At 45.5% G+C, this 22,259-nt stretch overlaps 1 protein-coding gene across 9 annotated transcripts in view; it reads right to left on the reverse strand.

Annotated features, from left to right (window-relative positions):
• Positions 1-22,259, reverse strand: part of LOC147115349 (cAMP-regulated phosphoprotein 21-like) — a 789,554-nt gene that overhangs the window by 720,170 nt on the left and 47,125 nt on the right. The window contains exon 1 of one of the 9 annotated variants that reach the window (XM_085993824.1): positions 16,066-16,084. The exons of the other annotated variants lie outside the window; for them this stretch is intronic. The gene's annotated coding sequence lies outside the window, so the exon portion shown is untranslated. Of the gene's footprint in view, positions 1-16,065; positions 16,085-22,259 lie in introns of those variants that run through there. 9 annotated transcript variants of the gene reach the window in all.

Here is a 22,259-nt window from a genome sequence, read left to right on the forward strand (position 1 = left end):
AGAAATCAGCATAAAGATGAGAGCAATGCGGATTACCTTACGGAACTACGCAAGCTATCAAAGCACTGCCAGTTCGGAGCAGGACTGACAGACACTCTACGGGACAAATTTGTCTGTGGACTCCTGAGTGAAGGAACCCAGAAGAGGTTACTCTCAGAGAAAGAGCTGACGCTGGATAAGGCTTTCAGCTTGGCAGTATCGTACGAAGCAGCAGCAAGGGGAGCTGCGGAAATACAGCAAAAGCCACAGGAATACGGCACCCATGAAATGACACGGGGATTTGAAAAATGTTATCGCTGCGGCAGAACAACCCATGACCAGAAGGACTGCTGGTGCAAGAACAAAATATGCAGGCAATGCGGAAAGATGGGACACATTGCACGGGTTTGCAGGTCTGGAAAGAAGACTAACGACAACAAAAAGGCTACTAAGGAACAGTACAGGAAAGTACAAAAGATGACGGACAGTAGTTCCGAAGACCAGAAGAGCGATAGTGAATCTGGGAACAAGAGACTAAGCTGTCTCAAACTTCACAACGTAATCGCGAAAGAGGATCACCGAACCTTTTGGGTCACCCTCACGATAGCAGGGTCCCAAGTCAAAATGGAATTGGATACAGGATCAGCCCTGACCGTCATGAATCGACGAGATTACAAGCGGCTATTCTCACACATACCCTTGAAAGAGACATCCATTGTCTTGAAGACGTAAACGGGGCAGAAAGTATACCCCAGAGGGAAAATAAGGGTGCCTGTCGAATACAACGGCAAGGAAATACAGAAATTGTATCTGTACATGCTGCAAGATGGTGGACCACCGTTATTGGGACGTGAATGGATCAGAAAGATAAGTTTAGACTGGCACTCCATTCAGGCACTGACGGTGGCTGGTAAAAAGGATGACGACGTCACACCTGGACGATTGTCAAAAATCTTAGCTAACGTTAAAGAGGTATTTCATCAAGAACTGGGAACTCTTAAAGGCGTAACCGCCTCGATAAAAATAGAAGAGAATGCAATCCCCAAGTTTTTTAAAGCAAGACCGGTACCGTATGCAATTCGCCCAGCTGTCGAGGCAGAGCTGGAGAATCTGGAGAATGCAGGCGTGTTATCTAAGGTAGACTGGAGCGAGTGGGCGACACCCATCGTTCCGGTCATGAAAAAAACGTTAAACAATAAGTCTGAGGAGCCAAGGAAGGTTCGCATCTGTGGGGACTTCAAGGTGACGGTGAACCCAGTCCTTCACACAGTACAGTATCCTCTTCCGAGGATAGAAGATATTTTCACCTCACTATCTGGAGGGAAGCGTTTTACAAAAAATTGACCTAGCACAAGCATATTTGCAGATGGAGGTTGAAGAATCCTCTAGGAAGTATCTCACGATAAACACTCACAAAGATCTTTACCAGTATAATCGACTGGTATTCGGAGTAGCTTCAGCTCCGGCGATATGGCAAAGAGCGGTGGAACAAGTCCTGCAAGGGATTCCGGGTACCCAGTGTTACTTGGACGACATCCTAATGACAGGTGAAAATGACAGTGAACACCTTGCCAACCTAGAGCAGGTGCTCACTAGACTAAGAGAACACGGGCTACGAGCCAATTGCCCCAAGTGCGAGTTTTTTAAGATACAGATATCGTATTGTGGCCACGTGATTGACGAAGAGGGGTTACATAAGTCCCCTGACAAAATTGAAGCGGTAGTTAAGGCTCCAGCGCCTGAAAATGTGTCGCAACGGAGGTCATTCCTAGGATTGGTGAATTACTACCATAAGTTTTTGCCGAATTTGTCCACAATTCTGCACCCACTGAACGCCCTACTACAAACTGGAGTAGCTTGGAAATGGAGCGACGAATGTAAGCGGGCCTTTCAGAAGAGTAAAGACCTAATCACTTCAAGAGAAGTATTGGCTCACTACAACCCATCACTACCGATAAGACTGGCGTGTGATGCGTCTCCCTACAGCATTGGAGGGGTACTGTCACATAAACTCCTTGATGGTTCAGAGAGGCCGATAGCTTTTGCATCATGCTCGTTAACTTCAGCCGAGCGTAACTACGCCCAGATTGACAGAGAGGCCCTCAGCCTGGTGTGGGGGGTGAAGAAGTTCAATCACTACCTGCACGGTCAGAAATTTACTCTACTAACTGATCATCAATCCCGTCTCCATTTTCAACCCTCAGAAGGGCGTCCCGATAATGACAGCACAACGGCTACAGAGGTGGTCCCTTTTCCTAGGGGCACACCAATATGACATCGAGTACAAAGGAACTAAACAGCATGGGAATGCTGATGGATTGTCACGCCTACCGTTGCCGACGGTGGAAGAAGCACCTGCAGTGGATCCAGTGGAGATATTCCACTCGACCATAGTCGAATGTCTACCTGTGACAAATGCAAACATAGAAAAGGAAACACGAAATGACCCGACACACTCCTGGGTCTATGATTTAACGGTGAAGGGATGGCCAGCACATGGCGAACCACTGTTGCCAGCATTCTCGCCGAGAAGAGAACAGCTGTCAGTGTGCAGAGGAACCTTGACGTGTGGATCCAGAGTAGTAATTCCACGCAAATTGAAGGATAGAGTGCTCAATGAGCTTCATGAGGGTCATCTGGGAGGGGTAAAAATGAAGAACTTAGCCAGAGCGTTTGTGTGATGGCCGGGAATCGATAGAGAAATCGAAGAGATGACCAAGAGCTGTACAGGATGCCAAAAGGTCCAAAACGCCCCACCACAAGCCCCTCTATATCCATGGGAGTGGCCCTTATCTCCATGGCAAAGGGTGCACATTGATTTTGCTGGTCCATTATGGACTCAAAGTGGCCAGAGGTAATAAAAATGTCCTCAACCACCACAGAAAAAACTATCACAGTCTTACGAACCATATTTGCCAGAAATGGGCTGCCTGAACAGATTTGCTCCGACAATGGACCACAGTTTGTGTCTGAAGAGTTCCGGAGGTTCTTAAAGAACAATGGTGTTAAGCATTACACATCCGCCCCATATCATCCAGCCACCAATGGATTGGCTGAGAGGTTCGTTCAAACATTCAAGAAGGCTATCAAGGCAATGTGTAATGAAGACATACCCCTACAACACAAGGTGGATAACTTCTTGTTTGCCTACCGGAATGCGACACATGCGGTTACCAACCAAACTCCAGCCATGATGTTCTTCAATCGAAGACTACGATGCCACTTGGATTTGGTTAAGCCAAACATCAGAAGAGATGTGGAGAACAGGCAGTTTCAGAATATGAATGAAAGGCCGACCAGGAGTTTCAAGATAGGTCAACCAGTTTTGGCCCGGGACTACCGCACAGAGAAATGGCAGCCAGGAATGATCTGCACACAGCAAGGACTTCTAATGTATACCGTGGACGTTGGAGAGAGCATTGTAAGACGCCATGCTGACCAGATTCTAGAGTCACTGGAAAACGTCAATTCCACACCACGATCCGATACACCTGGTGATGAAACCGAAGTACCAATTGCATCTACCTCAGAATCGGTGATATTGGAAGCAGACGAACCAAACAATGATGTTGATCCCGAATCAACTTTGCCAGAAGAACCGGATACCCCAAAGAGGCGTTATCCAGACAGAATCAGGAAGCCTCCTCAAAGACTGAACTTATAATTGCTTAACTTCAGCTAATGTATCTAGCAACTGTAATTATAAATATGTTATTTACTTATTAATCGAATGTTATGTACTGTTTAGCTAAAAGGGGAGGAATAGTGTATGTACTTTGCAGAAGGAACTATATTCTGCAGCCCCTGTATACTGCAGTACCAGTAGTGACCACCCCTGTATATAAGCCTGTGAAGTAACTTTGCATAGTAGTTCCAGTTTTGTCTCCACTCAGTAAACACCTGTTGTAACCAGCTCCTGCAGTCCGTGTCTCAATTACACACGGACATAATAGCACCCCTTTGTATTCCAGCCCCCTGGAGATAAAGGCCAACATTCTATTAGCTTTTTCAATTATTTTTTGTACCGGTCTACCAGCTTTTAGTGATTTCTGTACTTGGACCCCTCAATCTCCCTGCTCCTCCACAGTTTCTAGCTTCTCATCATTTAGAAAATACTCTGATCGATCTTTTCACGGTCCAAAGTGGGTGACCTCACACTTTCCCACACCGAACTCCATCGGCCACAGTTTTACCCAGGGAGTGCAGCGAAAATTCACCAGACTGATACCTGGGATGGCAGGAATGACACATGGAGAGAGATTGAGTCGATTGGGCTTATACTCGCTGGAGTTTAGAAGAATGAGAGGGGGTCTCATTGAAACTTTGAAACTTATAAAATTCTGACAGGACTAGACAGACTAGATGCAGGAAGGATGTTCCCGATGGTCGGGGAGTCCAGAACCAGGGGTCACAGTTTAAGGATAAGGGGTAAGCCATTTAGGACAGAGATGAGGAGGAATTTCTTCACCCAGAGTGTGGTGAACCTGTGGAATTCTCTACCACAGAAGGCAGTGGAGGCCAATTCATTAAATATATTCAAGAAGGAGTTGGATATATTTCTTAAGGCTAAAGGGATCAAGGGATATGGGGAGAAAGCAGGGACAGGGTACTGAACTTGGTTGATCAGCCATGATCTCATTAAATGGCGGAACAGGCTCGAGGGGCCGAATGGCCTATTCCTGCTCCTATCTTCTATGTTTCTATATTTCACTTAATCCATCATCCCTTTGTAACTTTCTGCTCCAATCCATACTATTTACTGTGCCACCTAGTGTAATGTCGTCAGCAAACTTGGATATATGGCTCTCTATTCCTTCATCGAAGTCATTTATAAATAGTGAAAAGCTGAGGCCCCAGTACAGATCCCTGGAGGGGGGGGGGGGGGGGGGATACCACGAGTCACATCCTGCTAATTTGAGTATGTACCCATTATCCCTACTCTCTGACTCCTACGCCCTAACCAATTCCCTATCCAATCCAACAGATTGCCTCCCAATTCCACGCACTCTCATTTTTGTTAACAACCTTATCAAATGCCTTCTGGCCATATAAGTAACATCCATAGACACTCCCTCATCTACCAAGTTTGTTACCTGCTCAAAAAATTCAATTGATTCGTTAGACATGACTTACCCTTTACAAATGTATGCAGGCTCTCTCTGAACAGTTCAGGTTTGTCCAAATGTCCCTAATGACAGATTCTAGTAAGGTCTAGTAAAGTAACAAAGTGCTTCAAAGCACCGATAGTACTTGGTGGGGCTAAGTAGAGTCTCTGGTGGTATTTGCACTCCTTGGCAGCCCTGTCCCACCAATACTGGATCAGTTAACGGAATAATTGCAGCAAATTCCATGTTGAACAAATACCATTTCAAACAGTTTAGCTGGCTCATCAGTGAATTAACCAGCTTGGTTATTGAGCAAACTCCCAAAATGACCGTTTTAATTCCCTTCCAGCTGAAAGCTCAATAACAAGTAACTAACAAGAGAATTGCAGATTTTTCAAAATACAATGTACAAATCTCATTCATTTTTCTGGGGAAGGTGGGAGGGAGTAAATCAGAAAGTTAGAAAGGAATAAAAAGATAGCATGTTACTTTGAAATGACAGCACTGAAACAGGCTGTTGGCCAACCAATCCACGTTGGCTATCAGCCTCCACTCTAACAGCAGTCACCCAGTGCTGGGTGAGCAGAAATTTCCTCCAACTAAATACTGGGAAGACCGAAACCATTGGGGTGGATTTTCCCAAACCTGTCGGGAAGAAGGCGGGACTTCCCCTTTCGGGTTTTTGACCCGCCTACTTCGACATCCGGCCAATCCGCACGATTTTCCCTTGATTGACCTTGTTGAGCTCACCCAGCGGGCTCAGCAGGCCAATTAAGGGCCACCCGGCAACAGGTGACGTCACAGACTACAAGAGTTCTTGACAGATGAAATATCAGTGTTTCACAGCTGTTTGAAGCTGCCAAACACTGACAGTCTGAGTTCTAACCTGAGTCCTTCTGCACAGACTCAGTTAGAATTCACACCGGCACTCAAAGCTGAAGGCTGTCACTTTTGACAGATCGCAGCCATTCAGCTTTAAGTTCCGGCTGAGTGATGGACTCCCGACGGCTACAGGAAGAAAGGCTGTGAAGGTAAGTACAGGTAAGTAAAAGTTCTTTACACACTTTAGACACAACAAACACACTTACCTTTACACTCATGCACCCATCACTCACCTGAGCACCGACTCCTTCAACCCGACGGCCCACCTGCTCTAACCTGGCGTGCTTTGGAGCTGTCGGGAAACCCACACGAAAACCCTCAAAATAGGGATTAGGCTAAAAACTGCCTGTTAACAGGCAGTTAATTGGCACTAATCCCTTCCCACCTGGTTTCGGCGGGTCCCAGTGCGGGGCGGGTACCCGCCGCCCCTGAAACTTACGTGGGGCGGGGTTTTGGGCGGGATGGTGTCGGCACCCCCAAATTCAGGATTTCCCCCCCCCCCCACATGCCTGAAACCCCGTCTGACGGCTCCACGAAAATCTAGCCCAATGTCTTTGGTCCCCACCACGAACTGTGTTCCCTAGCCACTGACTATCTCCCTGGCAACTGTCTGAGGCCGAGCAAGACTATTTGCAACTTTGGTGTCATATTTGACCCCGAGATGAGCTTTTGACAGCATATCCGCGCCATCACTAAGACCGCATATTTCCACCTCCGGAACATCACCTGTCTTCGCCCTTGCCTCAGCTCATCTGCTGCTGAAACCCTCATCCTTGCCTTTGTTACCTCTAGACTTGACTATTTCAATGCACTCCTGGCTGGCCTCCCACTTTCTACCCTCCGTAAACTTGAGGTCATCCAAAACTCTGCCCCCGTGTCCTAACTCGCACCAAGTCCCGTTCACCCATCACCCCGGTGTTCGCTGACCTACACTGGCTTCTGGTTAAGCAACGCCTCAATTTTAAAATTCTCATCCTCGTTTTCAAATCCCTCCATGGCTTTGCCCCTCCCTAGCGATAACACTCCTGTGAAGTGCCTCGAGATATTTTACTATGTTAATGGTGTTATATAAATACAAGATTATATAGGCAATATATTTGGCAAGTAACATTCATGCCACACAAGTGCCAGGCAATGACCATCTCCAATGAGGACCTAGCCACCTCCTCATGACATTCAATAGCATTACCATCATCAAATTTTCCCACCATTAACATCCTTGGGGTCACCATTGACCAGAAACTTAATTGGACTAGCCACATAAATATGTAGTTACAAGAGCAGGTCAGAGGCTGGGTATTCTGCAGCGAGTGACTCACGTCCTGGCTCCCCAAAGCCTTTCCACCATCTACAGGGCACAAGTCAGGAGTGTGATGGAATACTCTCCACTTGCCTGGGTGAGTGCAGCTCCAACAATGCTCAAGAAGCTCGACACCATCCAGGACAAAGCAGCCCGCTTGATTGGCACCCCATCCACCACCTTAAACATGCACTCCCTCCACCACCGAGCACCCTGTCTGCAGTATGTACCAGCTGCAAGATATACTGCAGCAACTCGCCAAGGCTTAGACAGCACCCCCCAAACCCACAACCTCTACTGCCTAGAAGAACAAGCGCAGCAGACGCATGGGAACACCATCCCCTCCAAGTCACACACCATCCTGACTTGGAGATATATCACCATCAATGTTTCCTATAAGCTTCTCTGCCGGTCCCATGCAGCACGGGACCGGGTTTTTCAATGTTAAATGCACGAAACTGTGAATGGGCCCAAAAAAGTTAGGGGGAACAGTGATCGCCGTTCCTTAATCGTCACTGGGTCAAAACCCTGGAACTCCACCCCTCCCCCCCCCCCCCCCTCCCCATAACAGCACTGTGGGAGTACCTTCACCTCATGGACTGCAATGGTTCAAGAAGGTGGCTTACCACCACCTTCGAGGACAATTAGGAATGGGCAATAAATGCTGGCCTTGCCAGCAATGCCCACATCCCATGACTGAATTAAAAAATTGTTACTGTTGCTGTATTAGTCTTAATCCCGTTCTTTTATCCCTTTATCTCCTTTTAATCAAACACCAATCTAACCTATTCTTAAAAGTATATGCAGTTTCAGCTCATCTTCTAGTTTTCCACCAATTTTAATGTCCACCTCCACGTTAAACGGTAGTGAAAAAAAAAGTGCCGATTGTGTAATCCTTTTTTGCTTAATTAATATCCAAAGCAAGGAAATGAAAATGAGAATCATGAATGTCCTGCTATAACTTGCCCTTTGTAAAGACATCTATGTTTTTTGCCCGATTTTATTTATGCTGCTTCAGCTGCACTCGCACTGCCACTCTGGATTACCAAACAGGACAGCTGCAGCACTTGAACTCTTTCAAATTCATGGGACCACCAGCTCCTGAAAGTGACATTAAAAAATCCTTGGCCAATAATCTTGGGGTGGGAAAATATCAGAAGTGATCTTAGATTAAACATTTCCAGCCACCATTATCTGTATTGATTTTATATTAAAAAAGGTCTGCGAACAAAGAATGCATTCTAAATATCGCTAGGTGCTCCTGAAAGAGCATTAGCACTGACTGCCCCACATGTGCACAGAGGGCTAAAGGGCATTCACGCGCAGCACACAGCAGGAGACTGAGGGACCACAAGGCTATGGAGAGGAAGTCAGGTCATGCATTTTTCTGGGAACAGAGCACAATACAAGCCCCAGACCCGAGAGAGGGAAGAGGCCTATGAGGAGAAAGCTGTTGGAGGCAATAGTCCATGGCAAGTTTAAAGATAATTTTAGTTTATGTATTCGCTGAATCGTCAAATTGTTCACATATTGTGCTAGAAATATTTTCAGCTATATTTATTGGGGTTTTAGCTCTCTTCGCAAATACATGTCCAACACTTCGGAGTTCTACAGCATTGGGAGAGTCTCTTGAAGGCACTTTAAGTGCACTCACTACAAATTTATAAGTTTCACACTCAGCTCTAACTTGTAGTCCTAAACAGTGACAGAAAACAAAGACTGAATTAGACATTTCATAACGCATTGAACTGTATAATAAATTTGTGCCTCTTGCAGCGACATCCGGCAAACGTTTTAGAGTGCACATGATAGATACACAAGGTGGGTCTGCAGGAAATTACCATTAAGGACAGCACATTGTCTTTCTTCTGGAACGATAATCTAAACAGACAAACACAAATTGAATATTGAAAATCAATCTAGTAGCAAAAGTTTCAAATTGAATTCCCTGTCCAAGTATGAAATGATTTCCCACAAATGTTTTAGTCACGGTAGCATTTTATTTTTGTATTATTATTGATCTTATTACTTTTTGAAACTCAACAAATCATAAATCTGAAACAAAAATAACAATTGCTGGAAACGCTGATCACAGGCAGCATCTGTGGAGAGAAGAGACAAGGCGACGTTTCGGGTGCATGGACCCTGTCAAGACTGAGGGTCCACACATCTGGAGTGTTGACTTGTCTGTTCTCACCACAGGTGGCGCCGAACCTGCTGAGCGTTTTCATCATTTTCTGTTATGTTTCAGATTTCCAGTATTTTGCGTTTTGTTCAAATTATATGAAAAGGCCGAGAAATGGGATTAAATTGACAGCTCTTTCAGAGAACAAACCAGTCACGATTGACTTAATGGTCTCCTTTTGTGCTGTAAAATGCTATGATTCTGATACGATATAGATATGAAACTGTATCACAGAAATCACAGAAATCACAGAAACCCCACAGTGCAGATAGAGGCCATTTCGGCCCATCAAGCCTGCACCGACACATATCCCACCCGATCCCCGTAACCCCTATACCAACACATAGCCCACCCTATCCCCGTAACCCCACGTATTTAATCCCCCTAACACTAAGGGTCAATTTATCACAGCCAATCAACCTAACCCGCAGATCTTTGGACTGTGGGAGGAAACCGGAGCACCCGGAGGAAACCCACGCAAACACGGGGAGTAGCTGTTGAATGACCAAAATCATATCAGAGCTATTCATCTTGAAATTTTGTAGTAAACTAGAACATTTGCTGTACCTGTTCCAGGATCTTTCATCTTTAGATAATTGTAGGTACGCAAGTGACACATGAGGCTTCAGAAAATTTTGCTGGTTTTTATTGACATTTGTTGTTTAGGAATAGAACTTCCCAACTGACTTTTTTTTTTAAATTGAGAAGCCAACATTGAAGAACAAAGCCCCATAATGCAAGGTACCAGCAAAATTGCCAAGAGTAAAAGAGGTAAATCAGGAATGAGTGATTAAGCCATGGAGCTGGGCTTGAAGATTGGAGCAGGAAGAAAAGACTAAATGAGGCAAGGGCTTCAACAGTCTTCAGGGCAATAAGATGGCAGTTGAAAGGGTAAAAGAGCTCAACTTTCTTAGTGAGAGGGTGAACTAGATGACAGAAAGATGGACTGAGAATCAGAGAGAGTGTAGAGATGACATTGAACAGTAAACATAGAAACATAGAAGATAGGAGCAGGAGTAGGCCATTCGGCCCTTCGAGCCTGCTCCGCCATTCAATGAGATCATGGCTGATCATCCAAATTCAGTACCCTGTCCCTGCCTTCTCCCCATATCCCTTGATCCCTTTAGCCTTAAGAAATATATCCAACTCTTTCTTGAATATACTTAATGAACTGGCCTCCACTGCCCTCTGTGGAAGAGAATTCCACAGGTTCACCACTCTCTGGATGAAGAAATTCCTCCTCATTTCAGTCCTAAATGGCTTACCCCTTATCCTTAGACTATGACCCCTGGTTCTGGACTCCCCGGCCATCAGAAACATCCTTCCTGCATCTAATCTGTCCAGGCCTGACAGAATTTTATAGGTTTCGATGAGATCCCCTCTCAATCTTCTGAACTCCAGTGAGTATAAACCCAATCGACACAGTCTCTCCTCATACGTCATTCCTGCCATCCCAGGTATTAGCCTGGTGAATCTTCGCTGCACTCCTTCCATGGCAAGAACGTCCTTCCTCAGGTAAGGCGACCAAAACTGCACACAATACTCAAGGTGTGGTCTCACCAAGGCCCTGTACAACTGTAGCAAGACATCCTTGTTCCTGTACTCGAACCCTCTTGCTACGAAGGCCAACATACCATTTGCCTTCTTAACCGCCTGCTGCACCTGCATGCTTACCTTCAGCGACTGGTGCACAAGAACACCCAGGTCTCTTTGCACTTCCCCTTCTCCCAATCTATTGCCACTCAAATAATAATCTGCCTTCCTGTTTTTGCCACCAAAGTGGATAACCTCACATTTATCCACATTATAGTGCATTTGCCATGTTTCTACCCAATCACCCAACCTGTCCAAATCGTAATGGAGTTTCACAACATCCTCCTCACAGCTTACCCTCCCACCCAGCTTTGTGTCGTCTGCAAATTTGGAGACATTACATCCAATTCCCTCGTCCAGATCATTAATATATATTGTGAACAGCTGGCGTCCTAGGACCGATCCTTGCGGTACCCCACTAGTCACTGCCTGCCACTCGGAAAACGACCCGTTTATTCCAACTCTTTGCTTTCTGTCCGCCAACCAGTTCTCTATCCAAGTCAATACCTTGCCCCCAGTCCTATGTGCCTTAATTTTGCACGCTAATCTCTTATGCGGGACCTTATCGAAAGCCTTCTGAAAGTCCAAATAAACCACATCCACTGGTTCTCCCTTATCTATTCTACCAGTTACATCCTCAAAAAATTCCAGTAGATTAGTCAAGCATGATTTACCTTTTGTAAATCCATGTTGACTTTGTCCGATCCAGTCATTGCTTTCCAAGTGCTCTGCTATTACATCTTTTATAATGGACTCTAGCATTTTTCCCACTACCGATGTCAAGCTTACCGGTCTATAATTCCCCGCCTTTTCTCTACCACCTTTTTTGAATAGTGGGGTAACATTAGCTACCCGCCAATCCATGGGTACCGTTCCAGAATCTATCGAGTTCTGGAAGATGACCAGCAATGCATCTACTATTTCTAGGGCCACTTCCTTAAGTACCCTGGGATGTAGATTATCAGGCCCTGGGGATTTATCAGCCTTCAGTCCCATCACTTTTCCTAACACCATTTCCCTACAAATACTGATTTCTTTCAGTTCCACCCTTTCATCAGACCCTATGTTCCCCGGCATCTCTGGGAGGTTATTTGTGTCCTCCTTTGTGAAGACAGAACCAAAATATGTATTTAGTTGGTCTGCCATTTCTTTGTTCCCCATTATAAATTCCCCCGATTCTGACTGCAAGGGACCTACGTTTGACTTCACCAATCTTTTTCTCTTCACATATCTATAAAAGCTTTTACAGTCAGTTTTTATGTTCTCTGCAAGCTTACTCTCATATTCTATTTTCCCTTTCTTAATTAATCCCTTTGTCCTCCTTTGTTGATTCCTGAACTGCTCCCAATCCTCAGGATTATTGCTTTTTCTGGCCAATTTATATGCCCTCTCCTTGGACCTTATGCTATCCCTAATTTCCCTTGTTAGCCAAGGTTGGGTCACCTTTTTTGTTTTATTTTTATGCCAAACTGGGATGAACAAATTCTGTAGTTCATCCATTCGGTCTTTGAATGTTTGCCATTGCCTATCCACCGTCAACCCTTTGTGTGTCATTCCCCAATCAATCCTACCCAACTCGCTCCTCAGACCATCGTAGTTTCCTTTATTTAAATTGAGGACCCTAGTCTCGGAGTCAACTACTTCATTCTCCATCTTAATGAAGAATTCGATCATATTATGATCGCTCCGACCCAAGGGGCCTCGTACAACAAGGTTGCTAATTAATCCTTTCTCGTTACATAATACCCAGTCTAAGATGGCCTGATCTCTGGTTGGTTCCTCGACATATTGGTCCAGGAAACCATCCCGTAAACATTCCAGGAATTCCTCCTCCACAGTATTGTTACTCATTTGGTTGGCCCAATCTATATGTAGATTAAAGTCACCCATGATGACTGCTGTGCCTTTATTGCACGCTTCTTTAATTTCTCTTTTAATGCCATCCCCAACCTCCGCCTTACTGTTTGGAGGTCTATAAACCACTCCCACTAACGTTTTTTTCCCCTTAGTATTTCTCAATTCTACCCATACAGATTCCACCTCATCAGAGCTAATATCCTTCATTACAATTGTGTTAATCCCTTCTTTAACCAGTAATGCTACCCCACCGCCCTTTCCTTTTTGCCTATCTTTCCTGAATATCGAATACCCCTGGATGTTGAGTTCCCAGTCCTGGCCTTCCTTGAGCCACGTTTCCGTAATCCCAACCAAATCGTATTTGTTTACTTCTATTTGCGCAGCCAATTCATCCACCTTATTACAAATGCTCCTCGCATTAAGACACAAAGCTTTCAGGCTTGTTTTTTTAACGCTCTTAGACCTATTAGAATTATTATTTACTGTGGCCGTGTTTGATTTAAACCGTCGATTTCTCTGACTGCCACTTTTGTTTTTCTCCTTCCTATCTTTTGCTTTTATCCTTGTTTCCCTTTCCTCTGTCTCCCTACACAGGTTCCCAACCCCCTGCCATTTTAGTTTAAACCCTCCCCCACAGCACTAGCAAACACTCCCCCTAGGACATTGGTTCCAGCCCTGCCCAGGTGCAAACCGTCCGGTTTGAACTGGTCCCACCTCCCCCAGAACCGGTTCCAATGTCCCAGGAACTTGAATCCCTCCCCCTGGCACCATTCCTCTAGCCACGTATTCATCTGAAGTATCCTTCTATTTCTACTCTGACTAGCACGTGGCACTGGTAGCAATCCTGAGATTACTACCTTTGAGGTCCTGTTTTTTAATTTATCTCCTAACTCCCTATATTCCGCTTTTAGGACCTCATCCCGCTTTTTACCTATAACGTTGGTGCCTATATGCACCACGACAACTGGCTGTTCACCCTCCCCTTCCAAGATGCTCTGCAGCCGCTCGGAGACATCCTTGACCCTTGCACCAGGGAGGCAACACACCATCCTGGAGTCTCGTTTGCAGCCGCAGAAACGCCTATCTATTCCCCTTACAATTGAATCCCCTATTACTATAGCTCTACCACTCTTTTTCCTCCCATTCTGTGCAGCAGAGCCACACTTCTTGAGGAAGATGACAGGATATCAGGGCCAGAGATCCTACTGAATTCCAGGGAGACCCAGTGAGGATAAAACTCAATGTTGGTCACATTGGTTAAACAGGGTGGAGAATTAGAGGGAGTTTCTTTTCCAAGATCATTCAGATTAGAGCTAGCGGAAAAGGTAAGCCAAAAAAGGTCAGCTTTCTCTTTAGGAGAGTTAGTAAACTACACCATCAGGCCGAAAGAGAAGTGAGAAAGAGGACTCAGAAAAATTACAAGACAACTTTGGCAAAGGAACAGAAAGAACAGCTGCTGGAGGGGCAGAAGGACAACAGTTGACACTTTTCTTCCCCCAATAAAGTCGCATTTAGCAGCTCTAATAGTACATTTTATATGTTACACATTAACAAAAAGCTGGCTCAGATACTTCAGCTTGGTGAAGAGACAAGGTGCATTAGTAGATATGGCAGAATGGCAAGAGTGAGATTGTGAAATCTTCCATACAGTTAGAATAACATCTGCTGAAGAGTGAAAGCAGCAATTGGACCAGGATAAAGCAGAAGAATTGCCTCAGCCCTTCCAAGTGGCTGATTTAGCGTAGTACAAGGTGGGAGAGCTATTGAGTGTGATTTGTTGCAAAGTATCCTGCAAGAAGCAGTTATCAGACATCTGTGAAGGTGGCAATTATATTTTTAATTCCCAACAACCATCACAGCTCTCAATGTTAGTCTAAAATGCCTTATATAAAATATTTGCTTCCAAATGGTCAGGAATGGCATGATGATTTGTCATATGAAATGCATTTCTCAAGTTCCTCGGAGTCCACATCACGGAAGACCTCTCCTGGTCCCTCAACACCTCCTCTCTGGTGAAGAAGGCCCAGCAGCGCCTATATTTCCTAAGGAGGCTGAAGGGATGTAATCTGTCACCCCTGATCCTCTCTAACTTTTACCGCTGCACTATAGAGAGCATCCTGACAAACTGTATCACAGTATGGTATGGCAGCTGTAGCTACTATGACCGGAAAGCCCTGCAGCGGGTAGTCAAAACTGCCCAACGCATTACCGGCACCCGGCTACCGACCATAGAGCACATATACCAGAAACGCTGTCTACGAAGGTCACGGTCCATCATCAAAGACCCTACCCACCCTAGCTACAGTCTGTTCGCCCTCCTGCCATCTGGGAGACGCTACAGATGCATTCGCACCCGTACGACCAGATTTAGGAACAGCTTCTTTCCCAGGGCTGTCATCCTACTGAACTCCACAAATAAACTCTAAAGCCTGCACATCTGCCAATGCACTTTATTATGGTTATATTTATGTTAATATACTACGAGCCAAATGTATGTTGAATGTTTAAATGTCTTAATCCAAATGTACACTCTCGGGAGCCGCAAGCCTACATTTCGTTGTACTGCACTTGTGCACTAACAATGACAATAAAAGTTGATTTGATTTGATAAAAAAACATCAGCACAAAGTTCAGAATAATTAATCAACTTTTTGAGTTAGAGTTCTCCCTTGAAATGACAGTTAACTTTGTTAGTCTCATTAAAAGGAGTAATCCAGGAAAGGATAAAAGCAAAATTGTATTTCTGAGGCTAAACGCCAAGCACTTTCGTAGGTTAAAAACCTGAACTAAAACGACTTACGTTCGTATACCAATGGTTGTTCATTTTATCAGTATCATTGCAACCTGCGGAAGCCCTCCCAAACTGATTCTCAGATTGCTATGGTGCTGAAGAACAGCATAGAATGGTGTGATGAGCTTCCACTCCTCCAACCAGATGTGGGATTAAAATATTATATTATACCATCCTCCCAGTGGACAGTCCTTTCACACTTTTCACAAAATGGAGAATCAGCAGCCAGCATCCCCATTCCATCTCTCATCATCATTTTCAAATGCCATAATGCTCTGAAAATAAACACAGGCAGACAAAATAGCTGCAACAACCCAGGTATAGTTGGATACCTGATGGCACAAGAAAACAGTAATTACGGTTAACTTTTTACCCAAGGACCTTGCAATTATTGGAGCTCCATTTGCAAGTGTTTTTCACCAGTGTTCCTTTAAAACTGATCTAAGACCACACAAGGATAGAGAAAAAGCTATCAGGCGCTTTATCTATTATAGGACTGCAGCTGACACAAAACATACGGGTCCTTCTTCCATTGGCTGCACTCCACAGCATAACTGCCTCCATGGTCCGGGAACCAACAGCAGAGACTCGTGAAAAGTTGGATTAAGGGAGCTTTTTGGAATGGCCTTTATTCCTACATTACAACAGTGACTACACTTCAAAAAGTCATTCATTGGCTATAAAGCACTACACAGCAGAGCCCAGCATGACCAGCAATAGAATAAAAGATTAAAAAAGGGGAGAGCGACGAATGGTAGTCAGTAACAGTCGGAAGTAGACAACATAAAAGTGCCTGTAATCGAGTCATTCTGTACTAGAGTTCAAAGATTCACTAGAGCAGCTGCAGCCCCTTTCGAGACGACGAATATACTTCCAAGTGCTTAAGAAAAACTGCATGCTTTACTTTCAATATTTACTGACACCAAAAATGTGTACGTTTTTGAACTAACAAATGTGACAAACAGATGTCAATTTTTCAATCATACAGCATATCAGAGATAGTCTATCCAAAAACTGCAATAGTTTCTAGTCTCTGACTTTTTTTGTAGAGGGGGGGGGAAGGGATGGAATTTGAGATTACTCAACATTTTGCAATTGCAAGTCAAGTTTCATCAGTGCTTTTCAATTTGTTAAAAATAGAATGTATAGTCTGAGCAAAGTCAGCTGAAATCTTGGCACAGTTTCTGTTAGTTTGACTATGTTGTTCATAGAAAAGAAAAAGAAAATGAGCCTGAGCGGTCACTAAAGTGGGAGGTTTTTAAAAAATTAATTCTTGGAATACGGGCGTGGCTCGCAAGGTCAGCATTTATTGCCCATCCCTAGCTGCACTTGAGGTGGTGGTGAATGGCTTGCTAGGCTATTTCAGAGGGCAGTTAAGAATCAACCACATTGGTGTCACATATACGCCAGAGCAGGTCAGGGAGGCAGGTTTCCTTCCCGAAAAGGACATTGGGGAACCAGCTGAGTTTTTATGACAATCACACAGCTTCATGGTCACTTTTACTGACACCAGCTTTTTATTCCAGATTTATTTTGATTTTTTTAAAAACTGAATTCAATTTCATAAACTGCCATGGTGAGATTATCTGGATACTAGTCCAGTAACAAACATTATGCTACCATGTCAGTGAGCTACAGGTACAGGTGGCCTAGGAGCTGTCAGCTCAGACCATTAGTTACTGATGTTTGTGGCTCCAAGACAGGCCCAGCATCAAGAGCTAATTCGCTGCAAAAATGCCATCTACAGCCCAACAGTCACACTCTCGCTGTATAACAACGCAAGTGGCGGAGCGACAAGGGGTTCACTGGGTTGACGAGTTACCTTGATGTGTTTAGCTACTGTCACAAGAGCAGAGGGGCACATGGCAACATCAGCCACTCATTTATACAAGAGCACCAGACCATGGGGAAACAGGAGCTGAATGAGATCCAAAGCTTTTTCCATGTGAAACAGTTATCATGATTTTCAATCAATCATTCAACTTATTAATCTTTAAAATTCATTTGTAATTCATTTTAAATTAAGAAACTAATCAAACTTGTTTCACTAAAACGATTCTTGATTCTCAGTCTGGCAGTTGGAAAAACAGAGTTCCATTATTGCGACAGTGATTCCCGGGGGATCCATCCACAGGCACCAGTGACCGACTTCTCTTCATGTGGAAGTCTAGGCACCAGCAACAGCTGTTTCAATACTGCCACAGGAAATATTTAAATTATTGGAAATTCACCCCTCAATGCTCTGCCCATCAAATAGCCATTAGTCTCACTCACCTGTCTTGGCACCCAGACATCAGTGCGTCATTGATTTCACCCAACCATCAACTTTATCAGACCTCGGACTTTAAGTCTAGTTTTTCCCCATGTGCTGTCTCCTCTCTACTCCCCGTGCATTTCAAAGCATAGCTATCTTGAACTAGCATGTAACCATGCCAATGTAGTTTAGATCCCAGTGTCCATTCGCATGCACATTTTGGCTGCCTCTCTGCACCCGAGCCCATCACTTCTATTCCCCTCCCAACATCATGCCCCCTTTCTTTTCTCCAGCCTCAGGTACCCTATCCTCACAAACCCCAATTCTTCAGTACGCATCGTCTTTCCTACTCGCCTACCGCCATCCCAGGCTTGACTCCCTCTTAAGTAATTCTACAGCTTACCTGTCTCTCTCTTGGCATCCGCAAAAAGGCCCGCTGAGGCACTCATCGCTGCCTCCCAACGAGCAGCAATCTCAATTGCCCCATCCTATTCTCTCCCCGCACGCTTGCCGGGGGCTAATCTGGTCAACCTCCTTCCAGTCCCTCCCAGCTGACCCTGTGAACTCGGACAGTAGATCGGCTCTCATCACCCCTCTCCGCATTACCCTCCAAAATGTACGTTCACTTGTGAATAAGGGTTTTGCCATCTATGAGCTTACTGTGGACGATCACATTGACATCACGGCCTTGACGGAGACATGGCTTTCCCCTTAAATGAAGCTTCCCCACCTGGCTATGCTTTCCACCAGTTGCCCCGCTCAAACTGCCACGGTTTTGATGTAGCCCTTACCTCTAAATCACACCTTGGTTTGTCTCTCTTCTCCTCCTTGAAGCATCTCACCTTGTTCCACCCCTCAGGCCTCTCTTTTAAAATCCTTGTTCTGTACTGCTCACCCAAGTATCACACCAAGTTTCTGACGGAGATATCTTCTCTGCTTTCCTCCCTCTGCACCGAGCAATTTCTCATCTTCGGTGATTTCAACCTCCATCTCAACACTTCTTGCTCTCTTTCCTGTGAGTTCACTGCCCTCCTTTCCTCCTTAAATCTCTTCCTCCATATAAACTCCCCTACCCATATATATTGCCACCCCTCGATCATCTTGCGTGGTTTCGCTACTCCCATCATAAATATCACTGATAAGGCAATCTCTGATCATTTCCTTATATCGTTCTCTACCCATATTTCCCCTCCCCCTCCCAACCCCACTTCTTTCTGTGTCCGCCCCTGGAAAAAAAACTCTCCCTCAAATCTGTTACCACTGCACTTTCAAATTTAGCCTTTGGCCTACAATTCATCATGACATTTCTGCAGCTACTGATTTGCTAAATTGCACCCTCTCCACCACCTTTGATGCCCTTGTTCCCATTAAAACCATATACTCTCACCCTAGTCGTTCCCCCGGTATACACGCAGATTTGAATGTCAATAGTGGACAACTGGTTTAACCATCCATCGCCAGATCTGGCTGGTTCACACAGTCTTACTGGGTCCTGCTCTTCATCGCTAAAACTGTGAACTACTCAAAGATCATCCAGGAAGGCAAAGATAACACCTGGCTTCCCTTCACCACAAACCGCCTTTTTAAGCCACCCGCCCCTGCCTCCTCCAACAATAAGTGCGAGCAGGTTGCGGACTTTTTTATTACAAAGTTTGAGACCATCCATTCAGTTGCCTCGGCTGCTTCCCTCCCTTCCACTCGCCCACTGAGCCAAACTTCCTCAAAGGCTCTCCCCGGCTCTAAACCCTGAACTCGCATCTTTCTCTAGTTCTCTCCTATGCCCTCTCCCAGCTCATCATGTCGACGAGACCCACTTCCTGCTCCCTCAACCCTATTCCCACTAAACTGCTGACCACCCAACTTCCCTTCCTGGCTCCTATGTTACCTGATATTGTTAATGGTTCTCTCTCTTCAGGTAGTCCCCCTCTCCTTCAAATCTGCTGTCATCACCCCTCTCCTCAAAAAAGCAACCCTTGGCCCCTCCGTCCTTGCAAACTACCGCCCCATGTCCAATTTCCCTTTCCTCTCCAAAGTCCTTGAACATGTTGTCGCCTCCCAAAGCCGTGCCATTCTTTCCCAGAACTCCACGTTTGAATCCCTCCAATCAGGTTTCTGCCCCTGCCACAGTACTGAAACTGCTCTTACCAAAGTTACAAATGGCTGTGACAAAGGTAAACTATTCCTCATCCTTCTCAACCTATCTGTAGCCTTTGACATGGCTGACCACACAATTCTGCTCCAACGCCTCTCCACCGTCACCCAGCTGGGTTGGACTGCACTCGCCTGGTTCCATTCTTATCTATCCCATCTTAGCCAGAGAATCACCTGCAACAGCTTCTCTTCCTGCTCCCGCACCATTACTTCTGGTGTCCCCAAGGATCTATCCTTGGCCCCCTCCTATTTCTCACCTACATGCTGCCCCTTGGCGACATCATCCAAAAACCAGAGTGTCAGTTTCCACATGTATGCGGACAATATCCAGCTCTACCTCACCACTATCTCTCTCAGCCCCTCCACTGTTTCTAAATTGTCAGACTGTTTGTCCAACAACTAGTACTGGATGAGCAGAAATATCCTCCAACTAAATACTGGGAAGACCAAAGACATTGGGGTCGATTTTCCTGGAGCCATCAGGCGGGGTTTCAAGCATGTGGGGAAATCCCAAATTCGGGGGTCCCGACACCATCCCGCCCAAAACCCTGCTCCACGCAAGTTTCAGAGGCGGCGGGTACCCGCCCCGCACTGGGACCCGCCGACCCCAGGCGGGAAGGGATTAGTGCCAATTAACTACCTGTTAACAGGTAGTTTTTAGCCTAATCCCTATTTTGAGGGGTGTCGTGTGGGATTCCCGACGGCTCCAAAGCACGGCAGGTTAGAGCAGGTGGGCCGTCGGGTTGAAGGAGTTGGCGGGGTCGCGATGTCGATGTTCAGGTGAGTGATGGGTGCATGAGTGCAAAGGTAAGTGTGTTGTGTTTGGTGTGTCTAAAGTGTGTAAAGAACTTTTACTTACCTGTACTTACCTTAACAGCCTTTCTTCCTGTAGGCGTCGGGAACGCATCACTCAGCCGGAACTTAAAGCTGAATGGCTGCGATCTGTGAAAAGTGACAGCCTTCAGCTTTGAGTGCTGCTGGGAGTTCTAACGGAGTCTGTGCAGAAGGACTCAGGTTAGAACTCAGACTGTCAGTGTTTGGCAGCTTCAAACAGCTGTGAAACACTGATATTTCATCTGTCAAGAACTCAACAGATGAAATTGCAGTCTGTGACGTCACCTGTTGCCGCGTGGCCCTTAATTGGCCTGCTGAGCCCGCTGGGCGGGCTTAACAAGGTCAATCAAGGGAAAATCGCGCGGATTGGCCGGACATCGATGTAGGCGGGTCTAAAACCCGAAAGTTGTAGTCCCGCCTTCTGCCCGACAGCTTCAGGAAAATCGACCCCATTGTCTTCGGTCCCCACCACAAAATTCGTTCCCTTGTCACCAACTCCAACACTCTCCCTGGCAACTGTCTGAGGCTGAACCAGACGGTTCACAAACTTGGTGTTATCATTTGACCCAGAGATGAGCTTCCTACCACATATCCGCACCATCACCAAGACCGCCTATATCCACCTCCATAACACTGCCTGACTCCGCCCCTACCTCGGCTCATCCGCTGCTGAAACCCTCATCCATGCCTTTGTTACCTCTAGACTTGACTATTCCAACGCACTCCTGGCTGGCCTCACACAATCTACATTCCGTAAACTTGGTCATCCAAAACTCTGCTGCCCGTGTCCTAACTCGCACCAAGTCCCTCTCACCCATCTCTCCTGTGCTTGCTAACCTACATTGGCTCCCGGTTAAGCAAAGCCTCAATTAAAAAATTCTCATCATAGTTTTCAAATCAATACATGGTCTCTCCCCTCCCTATCTCTGTAATCTCCTCCAGCCGTACAACACCCCCGGATCACGGCATTCTGCCAATTCTGGCCTCTTGAGCATCCCCAATATTAATCGCTCCACAATTGGTTGCTGTGCCTTCAGCTGCCAAGGCCCCAAGCTCTGGCATTCCCTCTATAAACCTCTCCGCATCTCTTTCCTCCTTTAAGATGCTCCTTAAAACCTCTTTCTTTGACCAAGTCATCTGCCCCAATATCTCCTTATGCAGCTTGGTGTCAAATTTTGTTTGATAACACTCCTGTGAAGTTTTACTACGTTAGAGGAGCTATATAAATGCAAGTTGTTGTTGCGTTTTATCAGTATAACTGAATTAATACTAATTTCAAAGACTTTTATCCGTTTAACACAAACTCCAGGAAGCCTAATTATAAACAA

This window comes from Somniosus microcephalus, chromosome 7, assembly GCF_052327205.1.
Source record: "Somniosus microcephalus isolate GS21.2 chromosome 7, FLI_Smic_1.0, whole genome shotgun sequence".
Classification (NCBI taxonomy): domain Eukaryota; kingdom Metazoa; phylum Chordata; class Chondrichthyes; order Squaliformes; family Somniosidae; genus Somniosus; species Somniosus microcephalus.